General features: G+C 37.2%; 2 protein-coding genes across 5 annotated transcripts in view; one reads left to right on the top strand and one right to left on the bottom strand.

The window, feature by feature from the left end:
- Positions 1–15,391, top strand: part of LOC108757121 (peroxisomal leader peptide-processing protease-like) — a 93,338-nt gene that overhangs the window by 34,308 nt on the left and 43,639 nt on the right. The window lies entirely within an intron of this gene.
- LOC108757122 (ion transport peptide-like) overlaps positions 1–15,391 on the bottom strand; it is a 30,275-nt gene that overhangs the window by 13,753 nt on the left and 1,131 nt on the right. Inside the window, exon 1 of one of the 3 annotated variants that reach the window (XM_018501501.1) lies at positions 7,266–7,336. The exons of the other annotated variants lie outside the window; for them this stretch is intronic. The gene's annotated coding sequence lies outside the window, so the exon portion shown is untranslated. Of the gene's footprint in view, positions 1–7,265; positions 7,337–15,391 lie in introns of those variants that run through there. 3 annotated transcript variants of the gene reach the window in all.

Below are 15,391 nucleotides of genomic sequence, written 5' to 3'. Positions count from 1 at the left end.
CCCCCCCCAATAACGAAAGTGTCAATGATGTTACAAGGCGCAAGAGAGATTCGCCGGAAGGGAAATTACTTGTCGGACGTATTCGTATCGTGAAAGAGAATGTACTCGAATCTGGACCACCCTGCGTAAAGATCATGGAGGCATTACATTACGTAACTATCATACGTAAGCACTTACCGCTTAAGGATTTCTCCGAACAAAATGTCACGAAGGTATCATTACCGACTACCGTAATTAACTCTACGTAGCATGAGAGTAACTAGGCAAGAAACGATCGGGAATCTATGTACATTTCCCGACTTACGTTTCATAGCAACTATACCATATACATAATTTTATTTTTTTAATTTTATTTTCATATGTAATCGTATGTACGACATAATGGTACAAACTTCGTCGACACTTATTTCACGACATAGATAAAATAACAGCTACGTTCAGCAGAGAAAACTGATTAGTGAATGTTCAGCGATTCTTTAATGTGATTTGTTCCTACACTTAAATCTAGCAAAGAAGACAAGAATCAATCATATAAAGAATAGCTAAGCACTCTCACTGATTAAGTTTCCTGTGCTGAACGCAACCATTAGTTGTATTTTGTATTAGAAATACAGTATAATGAAAATATGAATATAATTCGAACAATACAAATATCAAAAGAACTCTTCCCTAACAGAAACCAAGGATAGAAAATTACCAACTTGGCACCTTTGGCAGTTCTAACGAAATATCATCAGTCGTTCTACTACTAAAATTTACTATTAAACATCAAGTACATATTTAGGATATAAATTCACATAGAAATTTTTTAAAGCATCTACGAGCTTCGACCGTTATAGACCGTTATAAGTTTAACATTAAACTTTTATTTGTGTATTCACACATACGTTTATTATTGTCTGCAATATAAAGATAATAGCTACCAGCGTCACATTTTATCATAAATTCATTAGGTATTAGCAGTCTAATGTGATATATAGAAGTCTGTGGGATGGCTGATGATCTACCTATACTACATAATCGTCGCTTAGAGCATATCCAATCGTTAACACGACGTGAGTCATTATGACTTCGCTCCGACACGATCAGGGAGGTCAGACCATAACACGCGTTGCATAGAAAAGTGTCTCCGACGAAAAGATGAAGAGAATTCGAATAAATTCCCTGATGGAGGTGAGGGATCATCTCCTTTGATTGAGGTTGCCGCCAAATATTTTCGTGGAAATGAATCCCGGGATAGAAAAGGCGAAATCGCTTTGTTGCCCACCGTCAATGTGCGAGAACAGGCGGCGGCACCAGGCACTGTGGTAGAATCGATGACGTCAATCCCGCTCGCGATAATTATATAAGGACGGTTCCATTGGCCTTTGTCGACCTTTGCGCATTCACGCGATGATTAAATGCTAAGCGATTCCGATCGGCACGGCGATTCGTTCGGGCCCATTAATCGAACGCGAAATTTTTCACGGGTAAGACACACTCGCCCACCGCGAGATCTTCGACGGAGAATCGATTTATCTCCCAACCGCCTCCGGCTCCTCTTGCGCCTGTGTTGCGTCTGTAATTAGCGACGATGATGTTACCTTCTGATACCGCGGGTCGCACCACGGATTGTACCATCTCGCGGTCGAGGCAACGAGTCTCAAGTTTCGCCGAGAGAAGAGAGATCTTTCATACATTAATACTTGCTACTCCCACCACAATATATAGACTAACTTTAATCTCTCAATTTATTCTTCATCTTTTTCTAGTTCTAAGATTAGCTTTAATCTGAGTTCAACTTGCTAATTTTAAGAATTAGAAAAAGAGTAAAAAGCTGAACCGAGATTAAAGTTAACATTGATAAAAACAGGCATAGAAGAATGAAGTAGAATACGTTGATATTATTTTATAAATTAGTAAAGTATCAGCGATTCCTTCTCGTGCGAATCACTTGATTTCCGTTAATTAAAATTCACGTCGCTCGTCGCCTAATGAAACAGGAGAATCATGTTCGTCCCTGCATGACTTTATTGTTAAAAGTGATTCAAGGTTGGCATGTAGAGACGCCACCGTTGCGCGCATTAAGGCCATTGCATAAATATTGGCGTACGCACATAGATTTCATCTAATCCGCGTACCGTCGTTCGTTTGACGTGGAACCGGCCACGCGTATACGGTAGTAGAAACTTTCGATTTTCGTTCCGCGTGCTAACAATGATTTTGCTGTAGTATCTAAAAATGTAGCTAGATACACATTCGAAAAGAATTTTTTCAATCATTACTTTCAAATATAGTATGATGCTTAACATTGGAACCGTTGCCATTTTAACTCCATTAGTCATTTCAATTTTTTGTTATTCGTTTTAGATATATACATAGTGCAGAAATTGAAAATATACGAATATAATACGAACAATTCTAACAATACAAATAACATCAAATTAATTTTTTACTAACCAAGGATAGGAAATTTCTAAATTGGCATCTTCGGCAATTCTAGCGGGATTGGCGGTTGTAATATTAAACTGATTGCTAAAACGTTGAAACTTTTGTCATCAACGTTTAAGTTTCTACAATTTTCTTCGAATTATTTAGATTATTTTCAGACCTAGCCAAATTTTTAAATATTTTAACAAAACCGTTCTTCCCGTGGAATATAACGGTAATAAAATATACTTGATAGGCAGATTAAATGAAAAATATCGTAATTATTGTATATTCCTTTCGCAGTAACTGCAACAATTCTCATTTTCCAGGGTAATAAATAATAATATAACATTCAAGTCCTTCCAACGTAAATTCATTATCTTTCTCTAAACTCTGTCATCTATTTTCTGTATTGTCAATCATTGCACCGTCTAGTAGTCTAGTAGATAAAACCGCCGAGATCGGCAGCCAATCATAAAGACGGCCGAATAGCGTCGTATACAGCTCGTGAAAATACATTCACCCGCTCGCACACAATGAATGTCCGGTAAACGTCAATCACGTGTCAAGTCAATAACCATATTTCTTATCGATGGGGCACAACTGGTTCCTTTCGCGTTACAACAGCAACATTATCAATTCAAATAAACGCTTCTATCTGTCGCCGATATCTCTATTAATTACTAAACCGCACGGATTCCACATAACTCACGTTCAAGAATTGAAGAGCGCTGCTATTTTTCCCTTTGATTAATAAATCAAGTGTATGTCACATAATGCAATTTCGCAATTTATCACCAAACGGCTCGCGGTTGAACCTTTCGTTTAATAATTTACGCTAAAAACACTGGCACTTGGAAAAAGTGACGTGCCGATAATTTATCACAATTCCAGCTACATTTCTGGTTAGTTCTAGCAGAATTCAAAAAGAGTTCAAAATACAGCAATGAAATAAGAACTCGTCCATCCCGATCACTGATCATTATTATTGAGCCTTATATCTACATGTCACCTTTTGTTCACTACATTACAAGCTACATCATATGTGAAAACTAATTCATTTCACCGGGACTCAATTTTGTATATAATTAGTGCAGAATCCTTTTCTTTTCTCCATCATAGAATTTTCTTCAAAGAAGCTATACAACGCGATCTTTCTTTCAAGAAGGGAATCATTGTTATAGGTATCTCATAGTCTTTTATCAAACCTTCGCGCCCACAAGCCCTATCAGAGTCAGATGCTATTGATCCTCTGTCTCTCTCTCATATCTTTTTGCGCGCAACCCCGACAGGATGACCTCTGATCTCGGCCTCGGTGCGCTCGCATTGTGCAACGTAATGGAATTAATGAGTACACCTGTGGGCCGTTTGCGCGTGTACACGAATGATATATGTGACGCACGTCGCGTCGCGTCGCGTCGCGTCGGTGGGCTCACACGCGCGTGCATTCGTGAAGGAATGCTCAACAGGTGTGCCACCCGGACCTTCTGCGCGCGCTCACGCCCTTCCTCGACTTCCTCCCATCGCCTAGGCATGTGCATTGTGCGTACGCACGTACGCACAATGTGTCGTAGGTCTACTGATCGCTACACTCGTCATCGGCCGTCATTCGCATGTCCACCTTCCACCTCTGGACCCTCGCGTTTTCCCTCGTGTCGCTTGGAATCGCTCTCTTCGTCAGCGAAAGCAGAATTCGCGCAAATCGCGAAAATTCAATCGCGACACCCGAGACCCGCGGCAGAACTGTTTCTTTGAAAGGAACGACCTGATCTTTCATGAAAAAACGCCCGTCGTAGAATGCGAGGAATGAGATTTTAACCTTCTGGAATTGCGTCGGTCTATTAGATCCACTTAATTATATCCCTTTGGAATTGTCAGTGGTTTTATTAGACTCATTATATAATGATCTGGATAGTTATCTGGATTGCAAAAGTTCCGACGAGTAAAAATAACTCAGCTTTCTCTGTAAAGTAACATTAAGATACAAGATAAACGTTATTATTTGAATTTACTATATTATTTCTTAATTCTTGTATCCATATATTATTGCAATTGTTATTTTATACAGAAATATCAAACAATTCAATTTTCTTTATGTTGCACACACGTATATTTGACTTATTCTTATTAAAATATACTCAGTATTCATTCTTTTTAATACAATTATATTATTTTAATTTTTTAATTAGTGCAAAATTAATTAGTGCGCGCCTTTTAATCAACATAAATTGACCTTTTATGGATCAGCGGCTAGACACTTCTTTTTATGATCATTCCTTACGCAGTTACATCATTGTTATCGAAAATTTGCCATGTCCAATGGAAAACAAGAATTTTGTAACAATACTCTTTTTAGGACATAACAGTACGTATTAATTTACGTATCTGCGACGGAGGCGGAGAGGAGGCTGGATTTCGCGAGTCGCGTATAAAACAACGCGTTGTCCGCTGCTGACCGTGCGCCTCTTGCGTCTCCGCGGTACGCGAACGGGTGCAACGAACCTCTCCGCTGCAAAGCCTTCGTCGAGAAGAGGCGTCACGACAGAGAAATGAAACAGAGAATCGAGACGCATACATTGTGGCGATCGGCCAGGTTATGCAGCGGTTAGCAATTACAAAGATGATGCTCGAGCAGCATCATCCGCGTCATCCCCTCGACGTCGTTTACTTTGGTATCCCTTTTCGCTCCTCTTTGCGTATACCAGATACAACGAACCCCGATCGCGTTCGCTCCTCCAAGTTCAATTCGGCCGGAGTTCGAAATTCACTTTTATAAATCCAATTGCGACAGAAATGATTTTGCTGTGGTGTTTGGGGATTCAACTAGAGATGCGGATTTGGGGATCATTTTGTTAAACCATCGAAATAATTATGAACTGAGAGAAAAGTATTTTAGTATTTATAATTTAGTATATATTTAGAATTATTAATTTATAGTTATTATTTTGGACTAACTATATATTTTGTGTGCAAAAAATGTATTTTACAATAATACTCTAACAATCAGCTTGAGCGTGCTACATAATTATTTTGGTAGTTTAATAGAATTATTTCCAGGTCTGTATCTGGTTAAATTTTTAAGCACTCCAGTAAAGTTTCTTTCCATAGATCTGAATAATTGCAGCAATACAGAGAAATGATAATTGAAAAAAATTTTACGGCTCTTAAAATGATAAATGTGGCATTCTTTAAAATGATAAAACAAGCAAATAACTTTCTAAACGTAATATAGCATTTGTCATTCTTTTGTTACTATCAAGATATTCTCATGCATGGGTGAGAGACAGGATAACTTTTTTTGCGTTCTCGCTACCCTGTACTTGAGTAGGCTCTCCAAGGCGAGACTCTCTACCGTCGAACTCCCGTGGGTTTTAAATCGAGCGTGCACCGTGTACATTCGCAACAGAGAGCCTTCTGTCTTTCTACGCGTTGTACACGCGGCGTGAATACGTCGGCTGATGCGTGCGAGCGGCGACGATGGCGAAGAGGCAGGAGGACCGAGGGATTCACGCGATTTATTTACACGATCCCCGGAGAGTGTCTAAGCTACGCGTCAGCCTCTAGAGATGCGTTAACCCCGTTGCGTTGGAATTCGCCAGCAGTCGTTCTTATCGGCAGCGATATTCCGTACCACGTTTCGTTGACATTAGAATTATCAGAAGCACGTCACGCGCGTGAGAAAATGGCAATAAATTCACGCGATACACCATGTCATCCTATTTTTCGAGATCGACTGACAATCTGGTGACAAAATTTCAAATTTATCTCTGCTCAAAGCTAACGTGATTGAATGATTTTTCTCCGTTTCGAAGCTCAACACACATCCGAGAAATAAAATTATGTAATTTGAAAATAATTTTTCACAACCTTATATAATTTTAAATTACATAATTTTATTCCTCGGATCTTAAAAACTTTGTTCACAACGTTTGGCACCGTAATTAAAACCAGAAAAGTGTTCGAGATCCGCGGAATATCAATTAGGGTTAAGTATTTAGGATTTTTAAAATAACTCCTTTTTTTTACAAAATAACCGATTTCATTGTTGGATCATCGTCGTTACATCGACGAAAGAATGCGCGTACTATCTCGCGTATATAGGGCAGAACCGGCTCTGTCGGCCGCATCTTTGCTGTACCAACTCTTTCTCACTCCACTTGTACGTAAACGCACATATACATGCACACGCTGATATGTTGCGTTGCCATCGCTGGAGATGGCATCAAGAGGGATGGAGGGACAATTCTCTAGAAACTTGGGCTGCGAAAGGCTTCCTACACGACGTCGCCGTAATTTACCACGAATGATCCTTGTAATAGATGTGCGCGGGAAGATACATTAACATACTTTGCGGTCACATTAATGCTATCTTTATTCAGCATTCAGAGACTAAAAACGTTAGTCGATGTATTAGCGAAGACACTGAGAAAGATTCGCGAGAAGATTAGAATATCAATATGAAGTTTTTTTGAAAAGATATTTCATTATATAGTTTTAAACTAATCCAATTTTTATTCAATCAACAAGAAACTACATAAAAGTATTTAAGTTATTTGTTGAAAAAAATGATAGAAATATTTTTTAAAAGTTCAAAATATTTAAAAAAGGAAATGAAGACAAAGCTAATCATTGATGATTCTTTTTGACCAAAAAAATTGTCTTTTCGATTATCTCAACTAGAATTCCGCTTGATCGATATAATCAGAATCTTCTGATTTGTTCATTTCTAACCAAATATTTTTCTCAGTGTACCGATCTTATTTGATTATATTAGTTATCAGTAAAGACACCTAGCTCAGCTCGAATAGCCTTTGTTCACTTAATATTGAATTTATATTCACATTACAAAGCCTTACTTTTATACATTGTTCGAATTGTTCAAATGTTCTGTTGACAAGATTTTTTCATTATGAAACAATCTCTAGGACTCTCAGTCTACGAGGACAGTGTCTAGATGGCAGCAGACCGAGCCAACGAGAGAAACGCACGGGACAAGTCTCCTCCGCGTCCGCACCGGGCACCGTCACTACACTACTACTTCGCGGCGACGGCCGCGGTCGAAGTAGTGGGGTATACCGGTGTCCCGGCAGACAGCTTGGCGTCCTACGGTTCGTATTACGAGAAACCAACCGTGCCTTTCTCCGTCTTTCGCCTCCTCTCGCTTCGTACTCGCCGCTCGCGGTACTGAATCTCTCGCGCTCAACTCGCTCCATTCTCGCGACGTCTCGTCGGCTCGGTTTTTCCCCAAAGGGACCATCTCTAACTCTCTCGCTCCGAGATCAACCGTGTTATTTAAATCCCGCGTATACTTGCTCGATGATAATGTTCTCTTTAATTAGAAAAAAATCTATTTTTATTTGAGAAAAAAAAGGATATACAAATGACGTAATATTTCGGAGAAATAATATACCGTCTACATATTTGATTAATGGGAAATTGGTCTACCATTTGTCTTTAATACAGATTATGTCCTTATTATAGTCATGCTTGAATGGTGTAGTGTAATTATACTATTTTTCTAGCAAAATATCTTTTACTTAAAAGATAATTTAAATCAGATGATTGTATTGGTCAGGAAGGATATTGAAGTTTTAGAGAATAGAAGTCAACTTTTTGGAAGCTAGAATTGAAAAGAAAATTTTCTCCTCTATTATTTATATGAATAATTGAAAGAATAGTATATAATATTGTTTAAGCAACTGTTCGAATCATCGAGTGATTTTTTGATAAGGATAAAATATGTATTATAAATAAATGCTAGATCAATCTCTTATTAATAAAATAAGTAGTAAAATAAATAGAATATTTTCTAAATGTTCTTATTATTTTGTCGTGATATCTATACGTACGTATTTCAAGCAATCAAAAGTCGATATTTAATTTAATTGTAGATAAAATTACATTGAGATATATAAAAGCACATAAATGCACAAATAGTGAGCAACGCTGCTATAAAAAAGCTTACTAGGCTTTTTAAGTAAAATATATCGACTTATTGAAACTATTATAGCACGATTATAAAAAAAAATTAGATTGAAAATATTTATTTTCTAATTTATTCACTAACGCACAGACGTCAACAAATTATCGCAGATTCAGACAAAAATACATAAAGAACACATTACACTTAATATGACACAAAGAGAGAAAAAGCAATACGGAAAACAGAATGGCGTCGCTGTCCGATGTAAATTATTTTTTACATTATTCTTATTATTATTATTATTGTTTTCTACATGATACTTGGAATACAACTAAAATGTTCTAACAATAGTAAGATTAAAATTGAAATAATAAAATTATTGATATGTAAACGAGATGCAAGTTACGCTCGAGTTAATTTTTTTGCGATTGACCTTTGAAAACAGCTGCAGCTTTTCTATGATTAATTATCCATACGTTATTGATACGTACGTTTATGCCGAGAATGTTTAACTGACAATGAGTGCAAAATGATCACGCGAGAGACTAGGAAGATGTCAAGTGAGCTGTCATTCATTGGACGTTCAGTGTTATTTGACATGTTTAAGAATAGAGATTTCTCTTTTTTTGCCTGCTTCTTTTTGCGCTTTTTGCATCGATCGAAGGCCAGCTGGTTGAAGTGCTGCTCGATTTCGAGAATCGACTAGTTATCGACAGTACGTCCAGATCGACAGTACGAACCAGATGATGTCTTCGAGGAACATCAATCTGGCACATAAATAATAGATAAGGGAATTGTTAAGAAATCCTCGGTGTTTATTTCACGAGACAAGAAATTTCACTGAAATACTTAAAAATTTAATTAAATATAGATCTGAAAATAATGTTATTAATGACTACCAAAGTGATCGAATTGTGCTGCTGTTAAATTTGTAATATTAAATTATATCCAATTTGGATTATTTTTAATCATTTTTATTGGTTGTCAGCCACTACTCTTACTTAATATGTCGTTAATTTAACTAAAATAATTACAAATCAAGGAGACTCAAATTTAGTATTATACATTAATTGAGTTTATTATTTACGAAATGCGTTAACGTACGTTAATATGAACGTTATTTACGTTGAAACTAACTACACGGAAGTGAATTAATTTACATTTTGATACTCACGGAAGTTAAGAAATAACGAATTATTATTTAACTCAAGAGATTATCATTATACTTTTGAAATTTAACAGTGCACCAAAATTGTTCTTTCCGTGTTCGAAGATTTGGAGAGTGATATGCAACTCGGTAATCTAAACGGTGGTCCAAGCGATCGAGCTCGCTTCGCTCGCTCGTACGTAAGATCTGTATATGTATCTACCGATACGTGTAATTTACACCTGATCGAATGACGGCGCGATATCGAGACTCCCCGAGAAAGTTTAAAACGGATAAATCACTCCGCGAGATAGGATAAATAATTGATCGTAACGGAACGCGAGATATACGAGTATATCCAGCCGGCAAGGATACGGCAGCAGTCGCCGTAATAGGTCTCGTTTCCCGTCTTCGAAATGTAGGTTTGCATGAGACGCTGATCGATGGCCATTGATGATCGGAGTAGAATCTAAAAATAGTTTCACCGACTAGTGTCGAGTGATTCTAATTCGAGATGTTCGAGCGGCATGAAACTTAATGACTTCAACGAGACCGATCTCTCGCGAGGTGCGATTAATCAATGAAACAATGTAGAGAAATTATTTTTTTTTACATTCATTAATCTATTAATTTACCGTACTAATATCGAGTCTCAACATAAATTCCATATATATTACTTGGTATTAATACATATAAATTATAATTCTACGCGGTCTTATGATCATTATTACTTTTACAATTACTAGTTAATTTACTTTTAATTCAATGGCAAAATTACGCACATATTTTGTGGATTTAATTAGATTTAACAATAAAATGTTGCCGCATTACTCATCACATGAATAGAATATCTCGTCATACGCGTATCTCCTGATGCGTTCTATATGATACGTGACTCCAATGATTACGCTTCACCTAAACTATCGGTAGCGATAACCCGCGCATCTCGATTACGTTTCGCGGCGATTTTCACACGGGGGTCAATAACACCGGGAAGCGCATTCGCTCGATGCCTAAACATTTTGATGAGCGTTCTTTACCGAGAATACCCGATTGAGTGGCGGAATCGCGCGGTGTGTAATGCAATTCCCGTGGCTCAACTCGAACTCGTAAAGCAAACTGTAAAACGTCGCGCTGCGGTAAATGCATTCCCGTTCTCTTTAAATAGCAGTCGGTGTCGCGTTCGTGATGCCGATACGCGGCTAAGTAAAGGACGCCGCGATATTTGCGGATCTCCCTGAAGAAATATCAGCCGTTCAGAAATGAAGCGGCCTCCGCCCGAGGAAATTACGAAATCTCTATGTCTCTCTCTCTCTTTCTTCTCGTCTCTCCTCTATGACCGCGTTTGCTGTTCGCGGATTTAATCGATCATAAGCCTTTCCGCCGCGCTTTGCACACGCTCGCGAATATTTACAGTATCGCCCATGGATTCTCGTCCACGTCTCACTCGAAGATGTTCTTGGACTGCAATTCGTGAGGCTGCAATATATTTTGCAATATATTTTGTACAGCAACTCATTAAACATCCTTTAAACCGTTTAAACGATAAAAACCATTAATGTATATACAAGAACGATTCTGCTAAAGTATCTAAAAATAAGAACTCCAACTCAATATATATCTTCAGATTTGTATCTACCTAAATTTTTAGATACTTCAGCAGGTCCGAAATCATTATTTCTGTATAGAATAATTCGAGTAAACCGCGCATAATTGTGATATTTTGAATGAATCGAGTCAGCGACGAATTCTTTTTTTTTTTTGTCATTTACTAAAATTTATAAAAATACAAAGAAATACATTTATAAGAATATAAAGAAATTGTGTCTCCCTTTCCGCGATTCTTTGACGAACTAATCGAAGATCATGAGATCGTAAGAGTCGCACACTTGATTTCTTTTGAGTCGTAAATATTTAGGAAAAGTCTCGTTATGTCTAAAGATTGTTAGACTTCCGGGAAGATACATCGAACGCGTCAATCGGTGATCTCAGTCATCCTTTTTCATTCGATCCTTTCTCAAAATAGTTACTCTCAAGTTTCCATCTTTTCATACACGCAAACACGTGGTTCTCAATCCGAAAAATTTCAAAAGTGTAGCGCAGTATCGTAAACAGACACAAGTGTCTTATTTGTCTTTCCTCTTTTTCTCCATCTCTTTCTTTTTCAATGAGATTTATTATCTACACCTCGGAGAATGAATCATGAGATCCGGAATCAGTAATCAATCTCCCCGAGTTTTCCTTTTTTACTGACCAGTTATTTGAATTCATTAATATACACATAAATTCAAACCAGCTATATCTGTTTACAAGATCTTACTATTTAGAGATTTCGCTCTGAAATTAAACCTTATGTCTCGTGTTTTCCATAAATCTTACAAGATCTCAATTACAGATTGTAATTAGATATGTTCTTTTTTAGCTGAACTTCTTTCGCAGTTCGTCTTTTCTTTTCTCCAAAGTGAAAAGAAAAAAACGAAGATGATTATCCTCCGTGAATATTTCGTCAGACATGAATACGTTTATAAATAGAAGAAATGGAAATTAATTCAAGTTTTGTAAATATGAAAAATAGCGATTCTTAGTCTCTTTAAACGACTGCGTCGGATCCGCCTTAGAATGCGAATTCTCCACACCTGTTAAGGCGTTGCTGCTGCATTTAGGCCATGTTTAACGGGCGCTAGCTACATACCGGAGAAGAACACGCGAGTGAGCGCGTGTATGTGTGTTTTGTGCGTGTGCGTGTGCGTGTGTGTGTGTGTGTGTGTGTGGAATATGAGGCGTGAATCGGCTGACGTTTGGCCCTCGCCCGGCTGTACGAGAGCAAAAGATTCTCTGAATGAACTCTAAAGATAGACTCCGTAACACACGCCCTTCCCTTTCACCGCCTCGCCTCGTCTTCTTCCTCAACTTCTTCTCGAATGCTCTCTGCTTCCCTCTCTTTATCAAGCTGCCGAAGCTGCATCTACCTTGCGCATGTATCTTTGCATCATTTAGCGATTTTTACTTTAATACAATGTGGAAAAAACGACTTTATTGAAACTAAACGTATTAAAAAATTTCGTTGGACTTTTAAAATAATTATGTAAGACGTTCAAACATACTGAACAATGCTACAAAAAATTGTGATATTCCAGCAACCAGTTTGTGCATCCTATACAATTATTTTAATTAATAATGTTATTTACAGATTTGTATTTATATCTAGTAAATTTTACAATACTTTAATAATTCCGTTCTTTCGATGAAACCGTGAGAGATGATAATTAAGTTCGTTTCCTAATTATTTCCCTAAATAATTAGGAAACTAACATTTATACATTTACAGAAACTATAAAATGTACTATTGTTACTGTAATTTTTTCGTCTACCATAAAGAGATATTTACACGATTAAAGGTAAAAGTACGAATCTTTGTGAAAACGCAATTTTATATATTAATTTCTACTACAAAATTGTGTAATTTTTATATATTATTCATATTTATATCATATATTATTATATATATTGTAATTTATTATATATATATTTTTTACAATATATTCAACGCAAGAATCGTGATGCAACGGAGCTTGAGGCGATTTAAAAAACTTTCTCACGGTATTTGCACAGCCCGAGCCTTTTTCTTTTCTTTTCTTCTTCGTGGCGATATAGCGAGAGAGATACTCTCTCTTGGGTCTCTCGCGTGTGTGGGTGGGCAACTCGGCGGTCGGTCTCGATTTTGATCGCGGGGCCTCCGCGAAACTCCACAACGATCGATCCGCCGCGGATGCAGAAAAAAAGCGCGTCTCGTCTCGAAAGTGGTAAGAAACACCGCGTGGGCCGCGATAGAAGGACAAGGAGAACGGGTGTGACTGAAAACGAGCGAGGAGGCCGCTATGCGTGCGTGCGTGTTTAGTCGCGGTCCATGGCCGGTCACCTAACGCACTGCGCGTTGCTTTCGCCTTTTTCTTCCTTTCCTTTTTACTGCGGCAAAGGAAAGAAACTTTGTTTGCGTCCCAATATAAATATTGACCATTCAGAGGTAACGCCGATGGAATTGATTATGTCTGGCCTTCGTGTGTAGAAACTTATTATCAGAAACCGCACGTTATTTATTCTTCAATTGCGCGCGCCGCTTGTCGTCTTTAAGTTTATGGAAAAATGTGAAAACGGCTGAGGGGAAACGTGAAAGGGAAATTTTAATATGGCAACGACGTCCTAATCGATGCAAAGTATGGATTTGATTACGAACCGTGTCTTAGGTTGAGATTATATCAGACGGGAATAAACATCAGATGCTGTCCACTACCCTTGAATTATTCTCCAGCACCGCACAAGTGCGCAAAGGTCAAGTGCATGAGGGGTTAACCGCGCTCTTTAACACTTCAAATTACCCGCTCGCTATTTTAAGTGAAAGCAATGCGCGTATCGTGGACGGGGTAATTTTTCCTCTACCAGAACGTTACGAGACAATTACGTGGAACGAAAGATTTAATACTTTATTACTATGCACTATGGAAAGAATAGTATTGCTGAAGCGTCTAAAAACTTAGCTAGATATATGTGGATCTGAAAATAATTTTATTTAGCCATCAAAATAATTATTTTATTAATGTAAAAATAATTATATAGAATACTTGAGCATGATGAGAAATATTGCAGAGTTTTGACATTCTAACAATTTGAACATCCTACATAATTATTTTGATGGTTCAACAAAATTATTTTTATATTTATACTTAGCTCAATTTTTTAATACTTTAGCAAAATCGTTCTTTCCGCGTATCTAATTTTTAGTCAAGTAACTTAATCGCAATACAGAATGCAAGAGTACTTTATCAAAATAATATATAAATAACATATAAATAAAACAAAATAACATATAAATTTGTCGATGTTTAATCGTAAGATAAAAAATAAATTAATTTTTAATTACATACTTGAATGAAAACTGGTTTCTTAATTTAAATATATTCGTTAAAGATGTAAAAAGAGACAAAAAGGGTAAGTTGCGAAAAACAGCGTGCCAACACGAGCTGCCGGTTGTCGTCTATTCGACCACCTGTTTGCTTCTACTTGTCGGGTCGAGCAAGCGGGAAAACGCGAACGCGTCAAATCTCTCGTCGTTGGTCTCCGTTTATCTCCCGTTTATCTTTTAGAAATTCTCGTTGACATCAAGAATTATTTTTTTTATCAGAATTATGTCAAAGATCAATGTAGATCCTCGACAACTATTAGGATTTCTAACGCGACTTTGACTCGTAGGCTTGAAAAACTTAAGAAATGGCGAGATTTCCACGTGATTTATGACAATAAAATGTCATTTGTTATTTTAGAATCAAAAAGATCAATATAGATCTTCGACTCGACAATCAAGATTTTCTAACACGACTTTGACTCGCAGACTTTAAAAACCTCGGAAGTGGCGAGATTTCCACAGTGGCAGTTTATCGCATAGAATATTTTGATTATTTTAGAGATCAATACGAGATTAAATTTAATTCTCAAATTCACGAACGCGATCCAATGGAACAGCGAACAAGTGAAATTTAATGTATCCGTCCTCGTGTCTCAAGTTATTTATATACATATATAGTAGTTGCGTTCGGCAGAAAAAGCAGCTTTGCACTGTTGCAAAAATTCCTTAATGTTACTGATTTTGCCGTTAATTTCTCACTGAATTTAAATGTATAAACCAATGGCTGCGTTGAGCAGAAAAAGCAGTTTTGCAACATTATAAAATTCTTCAATACGATTGGTTCTTGCCTCTGGCCCCTCATGGATCTAAATGTATAAACCAATCATATTGAAGAATTTTAGTTTCTGCTTTCTCTGCCAAACATAGCCAATTGATAGTTTTCTTCACTGAGGCAGAACTATTCCTGTACATCTAAAAGTATAATAAAGTATAATATAATTCGATCAACGTG

This window comes from Trachymyrmex septentrionalis, unplaced genomic scaffold (assembly GCF_001594115.1).
Source record: "Trachymyrmex septentrionalis isolate Tsep2-gDNA-1 unplaced genomic scaffold, Tsep1.0 scaffold132, whole genome shotgun sequence".
Classification (NCBI taxonomy): Eukaryota; Metazoa; Arthropoda; class Insecta; order Hymenoptera; family Formicidae; genus Trachymyrmex; species Trachymyrmex septentrionalis.
This window is presented reverse-complemented; position numbering and strand designations above follow the sequence as displayed.